Source organism: Schistocerca piceifrons, chromosome 1 (assembly GCF_021461385.2).
Source record: "Schistocerca piceifrons isolate TAMUIC-IGC-003096 chromosome 1, iqSchPice1.1, whole genome shotgun sequence".
Classification (NCBI taxonomy): domain Eukaryota; kingdom Metazoa; phylum Arthropoda; class Insecta; order Orthoptera; family Acrididae; genus Schistocerca; species Schistocerca piceifrons.
In genome coordinates this window covers 140,446,402-140,459,856 of record NC_060138.1, presented here as the reverse complement: position 1 = coordinate 140,459,856, position 13,455 = coordinate 140,446,402, and the positions used below count along the sequence as shown (strand labels likewise).

Genomic DNA, 13,455 nt, shown 5'->3' with positions numbered 1-13,455 from the left:
CGTGGCGCGGTACGTTTGTATCGAGACAGATTTCCAGAACGAAGGTGTCCCGACAGGAAAACTTTCGAAGCAATTGATCAGCGTCTTAGGGAGCACGGAACGTTCCAGCCTATGACTCGCCACTGGGGAAGACCTAGAACGACGACGACACCTGCAATGGACGAGGCAATTTTTCGTGCAGTTGTCAATAGCCCTAATGTCGGCGTCAGAGACGTTGCTGCTGTACAAGGTAACGTTGACCACGTCACTGTATGGAGAGTGCTACGGGAGAACCAGTTGTTTCCGTACCATGTACAGCGTGTACATGCACTATCAGCATCTGACTTGCCTCCACGGGTACACTTCTGCGAATGGTTCATCCAACAATGTGTCAATCCTCACTTCAGTGCCAATGTTCTCTTTGCGGATGAGGCTTTATTCCAACGTAGTCAAATTGTAAATTTTCTCAATCAACATGTGTGGGCTGACGAGAATCCGCACGCAATTGTGCAATCACGTCATCAACACAGATTTTCTGTGAACGTTTGGGCAAGCATTGCTGGTGATGTCTTGATTGGGCCCCATAATCTTCCACCTACGCTCAATGGAGCACGTTATCATGATTTCATGCGGGATACTCTACCTGTGCTGCTAGAACATGTGCATTTACAAGTACGACACAACATATGGTTCATGCACGACGGAGCTCCTGCACATTTCAGTCGAAGTGTTCGTACGCTTCTCAACAACAGATTCGGTGACCGATGGATTGGTAGAGGCGGACCAATTCCATGGCCTCTACGCTCTCCTGACCTCAACCCTCTTGAGTTTCATTTATGGGGGCATTTGAAAGCTCTTGTCTACGCAACCCCGGTACCAAATGTAGAGACTCTTCGTGCTCGTATTGCGGAAGGTTGTGATACAATACGCCATTCTCCAGGGCTGCATCAGCGCATCAGGGATTCCATGCGACGGCGAGTGGATACATGTAACTTCGCTAACGGAGGACATTTTGAACATTTCCTGTAAGAAAGTATTTGAAGTCACGCTGGTACGTTCTGTTGCTGTGTGTTTCCATTCCATGATTAATGTGATTTGAAGAGAAGTAATAAAATGAGCTCTAACATGGAAAGTAAGCGTTTCCGGACACATGTTCACATAACATTTTCTTTCTTTGTGTGTGAGGAATGTTTCCTGAAAGTTTGGCCGTGCCTTTTTGTAACACCATATATATATATATATATATATATATATATATATATATATATATATATATAGATGGGGCTATTTCCGAGCTCTACATCTCCTATCGGTGAGAGCAATGCTGACTGATAGGTATTGAAGTTCTGGCCTTTTCTTCCTAGATAAATTAAGAAACACAACAGCCAACTAATTTTGTGAACTCCAACAGTCTTAAAATCTGACACGTTCACACTTTCCACTGTGTGTGGCCTTTTTTCTGTTTGGAAATCCTACTTCTGTCGTTTCTCTTTTTGCATAAGTTTCAAATCGTTTGTGATGTAATGACAATGTATATGACGCTATATACATAGAAATGTTTTCCTCGCCCTTTAGTATATAGTTTGTACCTGTTTATTCTCGATTACTTCAGTACTGTAACAACTACAGAAATGTGGAAATTGCGGCTGCTGAAACCTATCTTTGTATCTAATTGCGTGTTCTCTTTGCTCAAACGTATTTTCGCTCCCGTCTGAAGTATTAATTTATCTTCTGCTTGTTCTGAATGTTAGGTGACATGAAGTCCCACAGAATGCGATATGTATGTTCCACAACTCCTCCTACATCAATGAACCTATTTCAACCAACCTTGTAACACACTGAATCCCTTTCGGGGTACGTACAAGCCACTTACCCATCAAAGTGGTGCAATTGAGGGTGGAAAAGAAGTGTAGCCCATGATGCGCGAATAGCCAAACTACATTCAACGAGTATCTGAGAATGAAAGCACTTAGAGACTTAACAACCAACTTAACACACAATTTCGTTTACAAAACTTTTCCTCGCTGTCGCCCCTACCCCACCTCCCCACCCCCACTTACCCACCCCTCCCGTCACAAAATGATGGAAAGGAAAGAAGCTTATCGCTTACTTCATTTTCGTTGTCATATAATAAAACTGCAGCATCAGGCATGGAATTTTAATTTATTACTTTTTTACTGATAACTATATTCGCAACACATTTTGCAGATAGTAATTACACACACAGAAGAGTCAAAACATTAGGACCACCTTCTTAATAGTGTGTTGGTCCCCCTCCAGAACGTTAGCACAGTAGCGTTTCTGCGGAGCACGTAGTCGAAAAGTCCTTGGTACGTTTCTGGAGGTATAAGGGGTTAGATGTTTACATACAGGTCACGCAATTCCCATAAATTACGGTCTGATGGTTTGCGGGCGCGGACCTAGCATTCCCAGATGTGTAGCATCACGTTTAGATCAAGGAGACATGATGGAGAAGACGTCAACGTGAATTCACTGTCATGTTCCTCAAACCACTGCAATATGATTCTCACCTTGTTACGTCGACAGTTATCCTGCTGGTTGCCATCCACTTCGGAGAAGACCAAAGCATGAAGTGATAGAAGTGTCGGCAGTAATGTTCACGCACCTCTCAGCTGTCATAGTGCATTTTATTACCTCTTAGGGCCCATGGAAGCCCGTGTGAATGTCCCTGACAGCATAGTATAGCGTCTACCGGCCTATGTCCTCGCGTAGTGCACATCTCTAGCATGCATTAGTATGGATGACGGCCTTTATTGACACGAACGTCGAGTTAGTGCAACAAGAAACATGATCCATTCGACCAGGCGACACGATTTCATTGCTCTACGGCTCAAACTCAATGGTGTTGTTAGGTCAGAATGGGAACACGATGCGATCGCTGCTGCAAAGCACCTTGTTTAACCATGTGCAACGAACGGTGTGTTCTGAACGCTTGTGACTGCGTCAGAATTGCATTCTGTCAGCAAATCCGCCGCGACCGTGCTTTTAAGAGGAGGAAAGCCTCCGAACTTCCCGTTTTGTGCTGAGACGTGGACTTCCAAAACATTGTCACTTGCCTGTGGATTCAGCGTCCTTTAACTGCTTTCTGTAGCTGCTCACGGCAGTAGCACGTGAACAGTTGACTAAATTTGACATTTGAAATGCTAATTTCCGGGCGCCAGGCTACAATAATCTGTCCTTTGTCAAAGTCGCTTATATCGGCTGATTTCCCAGTTTTCGGCCCGTGTCGTCGCTATTATGATATTTCCCACTCACCTATTGTCCATTAATAAACCTTCCTTACACCGCCACTAGGCGAAATTAAATCTTGCGGTGCGCAGTGGTCGTAATCTTTTGGCTCATCAATGTATACCGCTGAATGTAGCAGAAAAATTAAATCATAGCATGACAATTAGTTCAGAGGATATGACATCATAAATACTGAGATGCAAAAAAAAAAACTATTGCCTCAATATGGCGCTTAAATTTATGAATTTCTTGCCACTAACTCCACTTGCAACACGCAGACGTATCCACACATACGACTAGATGTATCTGTACAATCATATATATATATATATATATATATTCATGATAGGTACCCTCATACACATTGAGCTGCATGTAAACGAAGCTAGCGATACAGGTGAAATATCTATAGAGATGGGTATGAAATACGCTGCGTACATGCAAAATTTGCGAATGTAAGGCAGCGGTAAAAAGCTCTTCCTGAATGATCCTGATCGATTTCAACCACACTTTTTACCCAAATTACCCACTTTCTTGAAAGAAATACTGCGGGGTGACAACCAGTAAACCTCCTACTGTGGTGGGGGTGATAACGTGGAGAGAGAAAGGGAAAGGAAAGGATGGACACATATAGGGGAGGGGGGAGAGAAATGGACAGAGAGAGGAAAGACGAAGAGATGGGCAGAGAGAGACTGGAGAGGGAGATGGACAAAGAGACAAAGGAGAAGGAGATGAACTAAGATGGTGTGAGGGGAAGATAGATGGGGAATTGTGAGATGAACTTTGAGGGGAGCGGGAAGAAATATAGAAAGAAAAGGAGCAGATGGACAGAAGGCAGAGAAGCAATGGACAGACAAAAGGGCAGGAGATGTTGGACAGAGAGTGTGTCGTGGAGGAGGTAAACAGAGATACAGGGTGGCGGAGATGGACAGAGAAAGAAAGAAGGAAGAGATGGACTAATAGAAGACTGGAATAAATACATGCCTGGACAACTTTGCGTCTCAGGTAGTAGTGTGATATGTAAACTGAAATCTATTTTTTTGTTATGTAGACAATTCAATGTCAGGTATCATACCATTTGGATCTGCTTCCGAATACAACTGTGTAAACCATGCTGAGGTGGTGAATTTCTTCCCACGGCAATCGAGTACAGGAAGCAGGAAGATTCACTACTTGAATACCTTGATGCGTGCTGCAATCAGTCTAATTTTGTCTTCACGGGCCTGTGGCAATAATATATAGGGAGCTAAAGAAAGTTACATTCTTCACTTAATCCTCGTTTTTGATACAACTAGGCTTTTACAGCACAACTGGCGTGTGTCTACAAATGCATGCCAATTCACTTTCTTCAGCGTTTTCGTGACACTGTCATGTCACGATCAGCAGTATGCAGAGTGGTCAGAAAAAGACTGAAAAGTATGGAAGGGTACTGCAGGATGTCTTGTGCTAAGAAATAATTATTATGAAAAAAAAAAAATTCGAGACGTTGCACCGTTTCCGAATTAATTACCACTGAAGGTAGCTAATCAGGCAGCTGCGCGAGCAAATTCAAGCGGTCAGCTAGATACAGTTATCAGCGCGATTTGTTCTCATAGCGTACATGATAGAACAAGGGACTGCTCAGCCTTTGACTCGTGTTCGATCCGTAGAACCACCCCATGTCGAGTTTTTGTTTTGTTCTCTTGTTCAATTTCAGGAAAACAAACGAAGAACACTTTTGGGGACACTGTCTCTGTCGGGCAGATTAGATTTGCGAGCGAAACGGCTTGACTGACTAATTTCATACTAATTAACACGGAAACGGCGATAAGTATCGAATTTTTTTTCTTAACAACTATTTCTCAGCATGAACTACTTTGCAACATCCTTACAAGCTTCTCAGACTGTTTCTGTCCAACCTGTATGCTGCAGGTCTTGAAAACTGCAACACTTGTAACTTGCGTACCAAGTATGATTTGTCTATTATTCATTAATAGTTAGGCTAAGTCCTGGCTGATTGAAGCTATGCTCTGTTACATGAATTAAATATGTGAATGTGTTATAGTTTATGTGCATATACGTGTGCATGTGTATGCGGGCGTGTATGTGTGTGTGTGTGTGTGTGTGTGTGTGTGTGTGTGTGTGTAAGTAATTACTGAATCCAATCTCTCTCTCTTTTTCTCTCTTTGTCTCTCTTACATAAAACTATATCATATTCACACATTAAAAAAAAGCACTCTCACAATGGATGGTACTTTCACCCATAACTAAACACACACACACGCAAGCACACACACAAACAAAAACACACCCACACAAACAAACAAACACACAAACACACACACACACACACACACACACACACACACACACACACACACATCACAAATGAAAATATCATACTACACACAACACAAACAAAAGACGAAATGTACACACTACATATTGTAAACATACATACGCTGGCACACAACGAAAATTGCAGGTGAAGTATTGTAATAAATGTGGGTGAAAAAATGTCAGATATAAGCCATTTGGAGTATGCGGACCGAATGAATATATCTCCAGGACCACACGCATGGACAAGGACTTGGAATTTTGGAAATCATAACACCAAAAAATAATTCACCTTACGAAACCTGTGCACATAAAAGTTGTTTCTAATCTGACAAACAAGAGAAAAACATGAGAAAACTTAACATAGTAACATTTTTGTAACTACTACTTAATGCGTTTATTATATAAGGGATGAGCGTTAGTAAACCCGACAGACTGCAGGGACGGATACCTTACTTTAATGGAGGAAAAAAGGTCCTGTGAACATGACATGATATGCATCGTTGCCATGACAGATGGCGCTGACGAACGAAGTTCCTCTGACTCGTGTCGTGTCTCTAGCCCACGATGACAATTATTCAGAGTGATGAAGGCAGTTCTGGTAAAGGTTCGTTCGATGGTAAAGAGGACTGATGGCAGAAATCCTGTGGTTGTGATAGTCTTGTGCAAAAACCATCGACAAAATCCTTCCAGTACGGGAAAATCCGCTGCTGATAATCCTTTCATACGCGGCAGATGATAGGGTTTCTAGCAGTTGTCATGCATGGTTACACATAATCGAACTTTGGCTTAAACGGTGTTGATGGGCCACTTGCCTGGAGATTATTCTTCGGCTCAATATCCTGTAGAACTCGAGCCTGCATATAGGGTGAACGCACAGTCTCCCGCCTCCAAGCACGTTCGTCAGTCTGAAAGGACCCATATAACATAAACGCCAAAAAAGGACTTGAACAGTTGTGTGATGTCGTTGGTGCTGTGGTCTTCTCCACCAGACATCACGGCACCTAGAGTATCAGCAACCAAACTGACAGCCTGCAGCCACGGGTTGCCCGCTTCGCAGGCACACCGAAGCACTACACAACTGACAGGCAATATTGATGAACGACCACAACAACAACAACAACACAGCAAAGCTACCAGTTGCCACCAGGGGCCACTACTGGCCCACATAAACATAAGGAAGACGTCGCTGCAGATCCCGGAACTATTTTCACACATCAAACCATGTGATGGAAAATAGTTCCGAGGTACTCATCCGCTGAAGCGCTATAAAGGCCGGCGCTCGGCCGCACATCGGCAGTTCATCGACCGCCAGCAGACGTGGATAGCTGCCGCCCCGGGCAGCCCGGCTTGGATCTTCTCGCTGATCTCTGGATTATGCTTCGTATATCGGAGAAGTCTCTGGTGGAGACTAGTACCAATTTATTTAAATTGTTTTCTGTATTATTCTTGTATGTGGTTGTGATCCGAAGATGGATCACTGTTTTGTGTTGGTGTTATACTTGCCGGCCGGGTTGGCCGAGCGGTTCTAGGCGCTACAGTCTGGAACCGAGCGACCGCTACAGTCGCAGGTTCGAATCCTCCCCCGGGCATGGGTGTGTATGATGTCCTTAGGTTAGTTAAGTTTAAGTAGTTCTAAGTCCTAGGGGACTGATGACCTCAGTAGTTAAGTCCCATAGTGCTCAGAGCCATTTTTTTTGTAATATTTGGAGAATTTGTTTAGGTTAATTGAACAGTCCAATAAATTGTTTTTGGATTTTGATCGTTAGTTTCTTCTGCTTACGCAGACATATCAGTTGGTGTCTTTGTGGGTCAGAGGAACTTTCATTCCTCAACTCCATCTACCGTCGCAACGATGTATTCCCGTACACACGGTCATGGAACCTTTTTTTCCTCCATTTACAGTCAGAAATCCGTCCCTGCAGCGGTTTTGTTAATGTTCACCCGATATATAGAAACAGGCATGAATTGCAGTCACTGAAGGTGCTTCATAAGTAAAAGAAGCGAAACGCAGGTGGCAAAAGACAAACTGCGTTTCATTTAGTTGCAAACAGGTGACATACATGTAATCACAATACTCTAATCGGAAAATGATCTAACATAGAAAATACTTCACTAAAGTGAATGGATAAAGGCGTACTCCAAGGACAAATCTGCACATACTATCGCAAAACTGAAGGCTTTACTACCACATTCAGAACAAATTACTGCATTAGTACATAATACAAAAGTCGGCCACAGCAAAGTTCTGTTCCAATACCATCGGCGAAACGCATCCTCCAAACTTTAAAATTAAACGTGCAGAGAGCGAAATATTTAGTGCTAATTCGTGGGAGAAACTGTGTCTGACTGAACCATGTCAGTATCTGTCCCATTGATAATTAGTGAAGTCAAAAAGGGAATATTGGCGGCAGGTATCGCCAAGACGGCGTCGACAACATGTGCTTCAGTATTATGCATGAAAATGAGCTGTACCTGAGCTGAGCAACAAATGAGTAACCCCAGTGCTTGATTAACACTCCTTATTAACCACAAAATTGTCAAATAGTTGATATACACCACGTCCATATGAACGGAATTTCCATCAATGACAGAAACACAAATTTTCTGTACATGTATTCCAACAGTGCATTAAATAACTTGAAAGACAGGAGAGAATCACTAAAATGGGTGCGTAACGCAATAGATTGAATATCGGTCCTGTAATCAGTTTCCAGCTCACGAAAAGTAGTCGACCTCGGCCTAGTTGTAATACAGTTTGACAGAAAGAATGTCCAGTCTCGCAATTTATCACGAAACCAGCACGAAAAAAAAAAAAAAAGAAAAAGAAAAGCAAATTAACAGTGCTGATACTAATATCTCACGACTGAAATGTATTACACATTGCGTATTAGTAACTGCTACACTGAAGCGCCAAAGAAACTGGCGAAGGTAAGCGTATTGGAAAACAGATATACGCAAACAGGCAGAATACGATGCTGCGGTCGGTAACGTCTGCATAAGACAACAAGTGTCTGGTGCAGCTGTTAGATCGGTTACAGATGCTACGATGGTAGGTTATCAAGATTTAAGTGAGTTTGAATGTGGTGTTATAGTCGGCTCACGAGCTATGGGACACAGCAACTCCGAGGATTTTCCTGTACGATCATTTCACGAGTGTACCGTGAATATCGAGACTCCGATAAAACATAAACTCTCCGACATCGCTGCGGCTTGAAAAAGATCCTGTAAAAACGAGATCAACGACGACTGCAGAGACGTTCAACGTGACTGAAGTGTAACCCTTCCGCAAATTGCTGCAAATTTCAATGCTGGGCAATCAACAAATGTCAGAATGCGAACCATTCAACAAAAGATCATCGATATGGGCTTTCGGAGCCAAATATCGGGTTATCCCTGATGAATGCATGACACAAAGCTTTACGCCGCGCCTGGGCGCGTCAACACCGTCATTGGACCGTTGATTGGAAACATCCTGCCTGCTCGGACGAGTCACGTTTCAAATTGTATCGAGTGGACAGATGTGCATGGGTATAGAGACAACGTCATGAACCCATGGACACTGCATGTTAGCAAAGAACTGTTGAAGCAAGTGGAGGCTTTGTAATGGTGTGGGGCGTGTATATTAGGAGTGATATGGGAACTCCGAAACGTCTCGATACGACTCTGCCAGCTGACATGCACGTAAGCGTCTTGTCTGATCACCTACATCCATTCATTTCCATTATGAGTTCGGACGGACTTGGGCAATTCTAGCAGACCAATGAGATACCCCGCACGTCCAGAATTGCTTCAGAATGACTCCAGGAACACTCTCCTTGGTTTAAACACTTCCGCTGGCTATCGAACTCTCCAGACATGAACATTATTGAGCATACCTGGGATGCCTTGCAACGTGCTATTCAGAAGAGATCTCTTCCGGATTTATGGACAGCCCTACAGGATTCATGGTGTCAGTTCCCTCCTGCACTAGTTCAGACATTAGTTGAGTCCATAACGCGTCGTGTTGCAGCACTTCTGCGTGGTCGCTGGGGCCCTACATGATATCAGGCATGTGGCCGTGCTGTTCTAGGCAGTTCAGTCTGGAACCGCGTGACCGCTACGGTCGCAGGTTCGAATCCTGCCTCGGGCATGTATGTGTGTGATGTCCTTAGGTTAGTTAGGTTTAAATAGTTCTAAGTTCTAGGGGACTGATGACCATAGATGTTAAGTCCCATAGTGCTCAGAGCCATTTGAACCATTTGATATGAGGCAGGCGTACCAGTTTCTTCTCTTCAGTGTATAAATAACTCTAAATATCTCAGGAAATCTCCAATTTCAGCGGCCCCAGTCAGCTTACAAATCATGACCGCCGCGTCCAGAATACCAGTCTAGTGCATTCAAACTTTGTCGGTTTCGTGGTCCACTGAAAGAGACTTGTGCTTAATTGGGCGAACCAACCGAAACATGCAAAGGTGAAAAGTTTAGCTACGGCAAAATTTGACAAAGAGTTTACATGGGCTGTCGATTTCGATGACAGGGTATGTCTGCAAAATGAATGCAAATATGATTTCAAGAGTCAAAGTAAACGAAACTGCTAGAGAAATGAAAGTACAGCAACTTTCGCACTAAGAAGACGACATATAATGTACTATTAGATGCAGAAATGATTAGACTTTGGGTATTTTTACAGAGAGAAAATAGGAGCAACGCCATTCTGTACGTAAGGAAAGTCTTTTGAGCTCGCTTCATATTCAGAAATTGTATTTGAAGGTAGTTTAAAAATAAATAACAACAGCCTTGATCGCGTTTTCAAACTGTTTTTTTTTTTATATGTTATCGAACGGTTTCGGCCCGCTCCTCAGATCCTCTTCAGGCTTATCTCCGCCACCAGCAGCCATATGACGGTGATGAGCCTGAAGATGGTTTGAGAAATGGCCGAACTGGTTGATAACAAATAAAAAAAATGGGGAACGCGCTCGAGACTGTTTTTATTTATTTTTAACGCTTTATACCGATCGCTGTGCTCCAATCAAGAACGCTTTCTACAATTTATAATGTTTTTGTGAAAGCGGAGATTGCGTTATGCGTTGTGCCTAGAGCAGAAACGTTCGCTAGTACGTGTCGGAGCTCAACAGCGTCAGAATCATGACTATAGAGACGGCTGTCTAATGTTCCGCGAGTTTACTACTCGCGATAGAGTCCTGCGTTCATCACCCGAATATGGAATTTTTGGATTCAGAACGACCATAAGAATCTCAACACGCGCACGCAACAGGATCCGAGAGGATAGACCTTTTCCCTCGTCCATACAGGATCGCAAGGCCATATTTCATACTACTTTTTAGGCAGACGAGTATGAACACGGAAAATTTGAAGATGCCGGACTGTCAGCACAACGGCCAATATTGTGGTCTCCCTTGACGCGACAGAAGACACAGAGAAAACATGTCGAGAGAGAGACCGCGGTACAGGACACAGGTATGGTTCTATAATGTGCCACGAATTACACAGACAGAATATCACATCCGTTTATATGCTGCTTGTCATATCAGTGGTAATACTCATAAAGAAATCCTACTTTTCAACGTCTTATCTTACTGTTTTACGAGCACAATATTAACACGAATTCTTTGACGAAGAATGGAATATAGACAGATAGAAGCCAATACCGGGGAAGATCAGTTTGGATTCCGGAGAAATGTAGGAACTCGGGACACAAAAATGACCCTAATATTTCTCATAGAAGATAGGTTAAAGAAAGCTTCTGATAATGTTGACTGGAATACTCTCTTTCAAATTCTGCTGGTGGCAGGGATAAAAGAAAAGGAGCGAATGGCTATTTACCATTTGTGCAGAAAGCAGGTGGCACTTATAACACTGCAGAGGAATGAAAGAGAAGCAGTGGTTGAAAAGTGAGTGAGACAGAGTTGTAGCCTATCCCCGATGTTATTCAGCCTGTATATTCAGCAAGCCGTAAAGGAATCAAAGAAAAGATTTGGAATAGGAATTAAAGTGCAGGGAGAAACATAAAAGCTTTCAGGTTTGCCGATGACAGCAAAGGACTTGTAAGAGCAATTGAACGGAATGGACAGTGTCTTGAAAGGAGGATAAAATATGAACACTAACAAAAACAAAACGAGAATAACGGAATATAGACGAATTAAATCAGGCTCAGACGGTTCTGAGACCGTGTAGGCTGCAGATTACTCGACTTGCGCCAAAGGATGGTTGGGTTTTGGGTTTCGCTGGATAGGTCAGGTGTCCACTATACGCAGGAAGCACCTACACGGGTAGCAGGGTGTATGTGGCGTGCACGGGGCGGTTTTTTAGGTTAGAGGGACTCGGGAAAACACAAGAAGGGTTCAAATGGCTCTAAGCACTATGGGACTTAACATCTAAGGTCATCAGTCCCCTAGACTTAGAATTACTTAAACCTAACTAACCTAAGGACATCACACACGTCCATGCCCGAAGCAGGATTCGAACCTGCGACCGTAGCAGCCTCGTGGTTCCGGACTGAGGCACCTAGAACCGCTCGACCACAGAGGCCGGCCCACAAGAAGGGCTGCAGTCACAAAGAGTGCAGGCTGAACACAGGAAGAACGTAGTATAACAGTTGTAAAATGTCATAGCTGTGTTGGGAAAGTACCAGGGCTCCAAGCGCTAATGGAAAGCACTGATGCTCAAATCGTTATAGGCACTGAAAGCTGGCTAAAGCTGGATGTAAGCTCACTCGAAATTTTTGCGAAGAACCCAACGGTGTTCCGAAAGGCTAGGCTACACACGGTTGGCGGTGGCGTGTTTGTTGCTGTCAGAAGTAGTTTAACTTGTGAAATGAAGTAGATACTTCCTGTAAGTTAGTATGGGCGGAGGTCATTGTTGGTAACCGCAATAAAATAATAATTGCATCCTTTTATCGACCTCCTAATTTAGATGATACAGTTGCTGAATGGTTCAAAGGGTGGTTCCACGAACCCTCTGCCAGGCACTTAAATGTGATTTACAAAGTATCCATGTAGATGTAGATGTAGGTGACGCTCAGGGAATTAGATTAGAAAATGAGACACTAAAAGTTGTAGACGAATTTTACTATAAACATCAAAAACAGTTTTGCATCACCCCAGTTCCCAGAACTCATGAAGATAGATGTTGATTGTGGATATTGTATCACAGACACAATCCCTTTGATTGTTTACAGATGTCACTAAGCCCGTCCAAAAATGTAAACAACCATTAATGAGCAGCGCCTATTAGACGGAGGGAGTCCGGCAGCTGATCAGTTCCAGTCATTCCACCGGGAAGGAGATACACGGCTCGTGTTGTCTGTAGTTCAACAATTCTCAGACGGCCAATACCGCGGTTCGATCGTGTCCGCATTGTTACTTCGTTCCAGGAACGGCTCTCAATAAGGGAAGTGTGCAGGCGTCTCGGAGTGAACCAGAGCGATGTTTCTAGAATGCCAGACGAGGTACTGGCAGAAGTAAAGCTGTTAGGACGGGGCGTGAGTCGTGCTTGGGTAGCTCAGTTGGTAGAGCACTTGCCCGCGAAAGGCAAAGGTCCCGAGTTCGAGTCTCGGTCCGGCACGCACTTTTAATCTGCCAGGAAGTTTCAGAGCGATGTTGTTCGGACATGAAGAAGATACAGAGGGGCAGGAACTGTCGATGACATGCCTTCCTCAAGCCGCCCAAGGGCGCTACCTACGGAGTATGGCTTGGACTTTTTCCAATTGCTACACTTCATTAATTAATTACTAACGTTTTATAATGATGATCAGGTTATATGAAATCATGTACTGAGACATTTACGTTCACCTAAATGCATCCACGCAAATGTAAACGATACCGTATCAGAACCTTTTCGTATGCTGTTGCTTGCTTGACCAATCGAGACAGACCGGGGTTCTTGAAACATGAATAATATTTCATTTTT

General features: G+C 43.5%; 1 non-coding gene across 1 annotated transcript; it reads left to right on the top strand.

The window, feature by feature from the left end:
- The first annotated feature begins 13,036 nt into the window (after window positions 1-13,036).
- Window positions 13,037-13,113, top strand: Trnas-cga. Its single transcript has one exon. It is a non-coding gene; the product is annotated as a tRNA-Ser (tRNA).
- The last annotated feature ends 342 nt before the right edge of the window (window positions 13,114-13,455 follow it).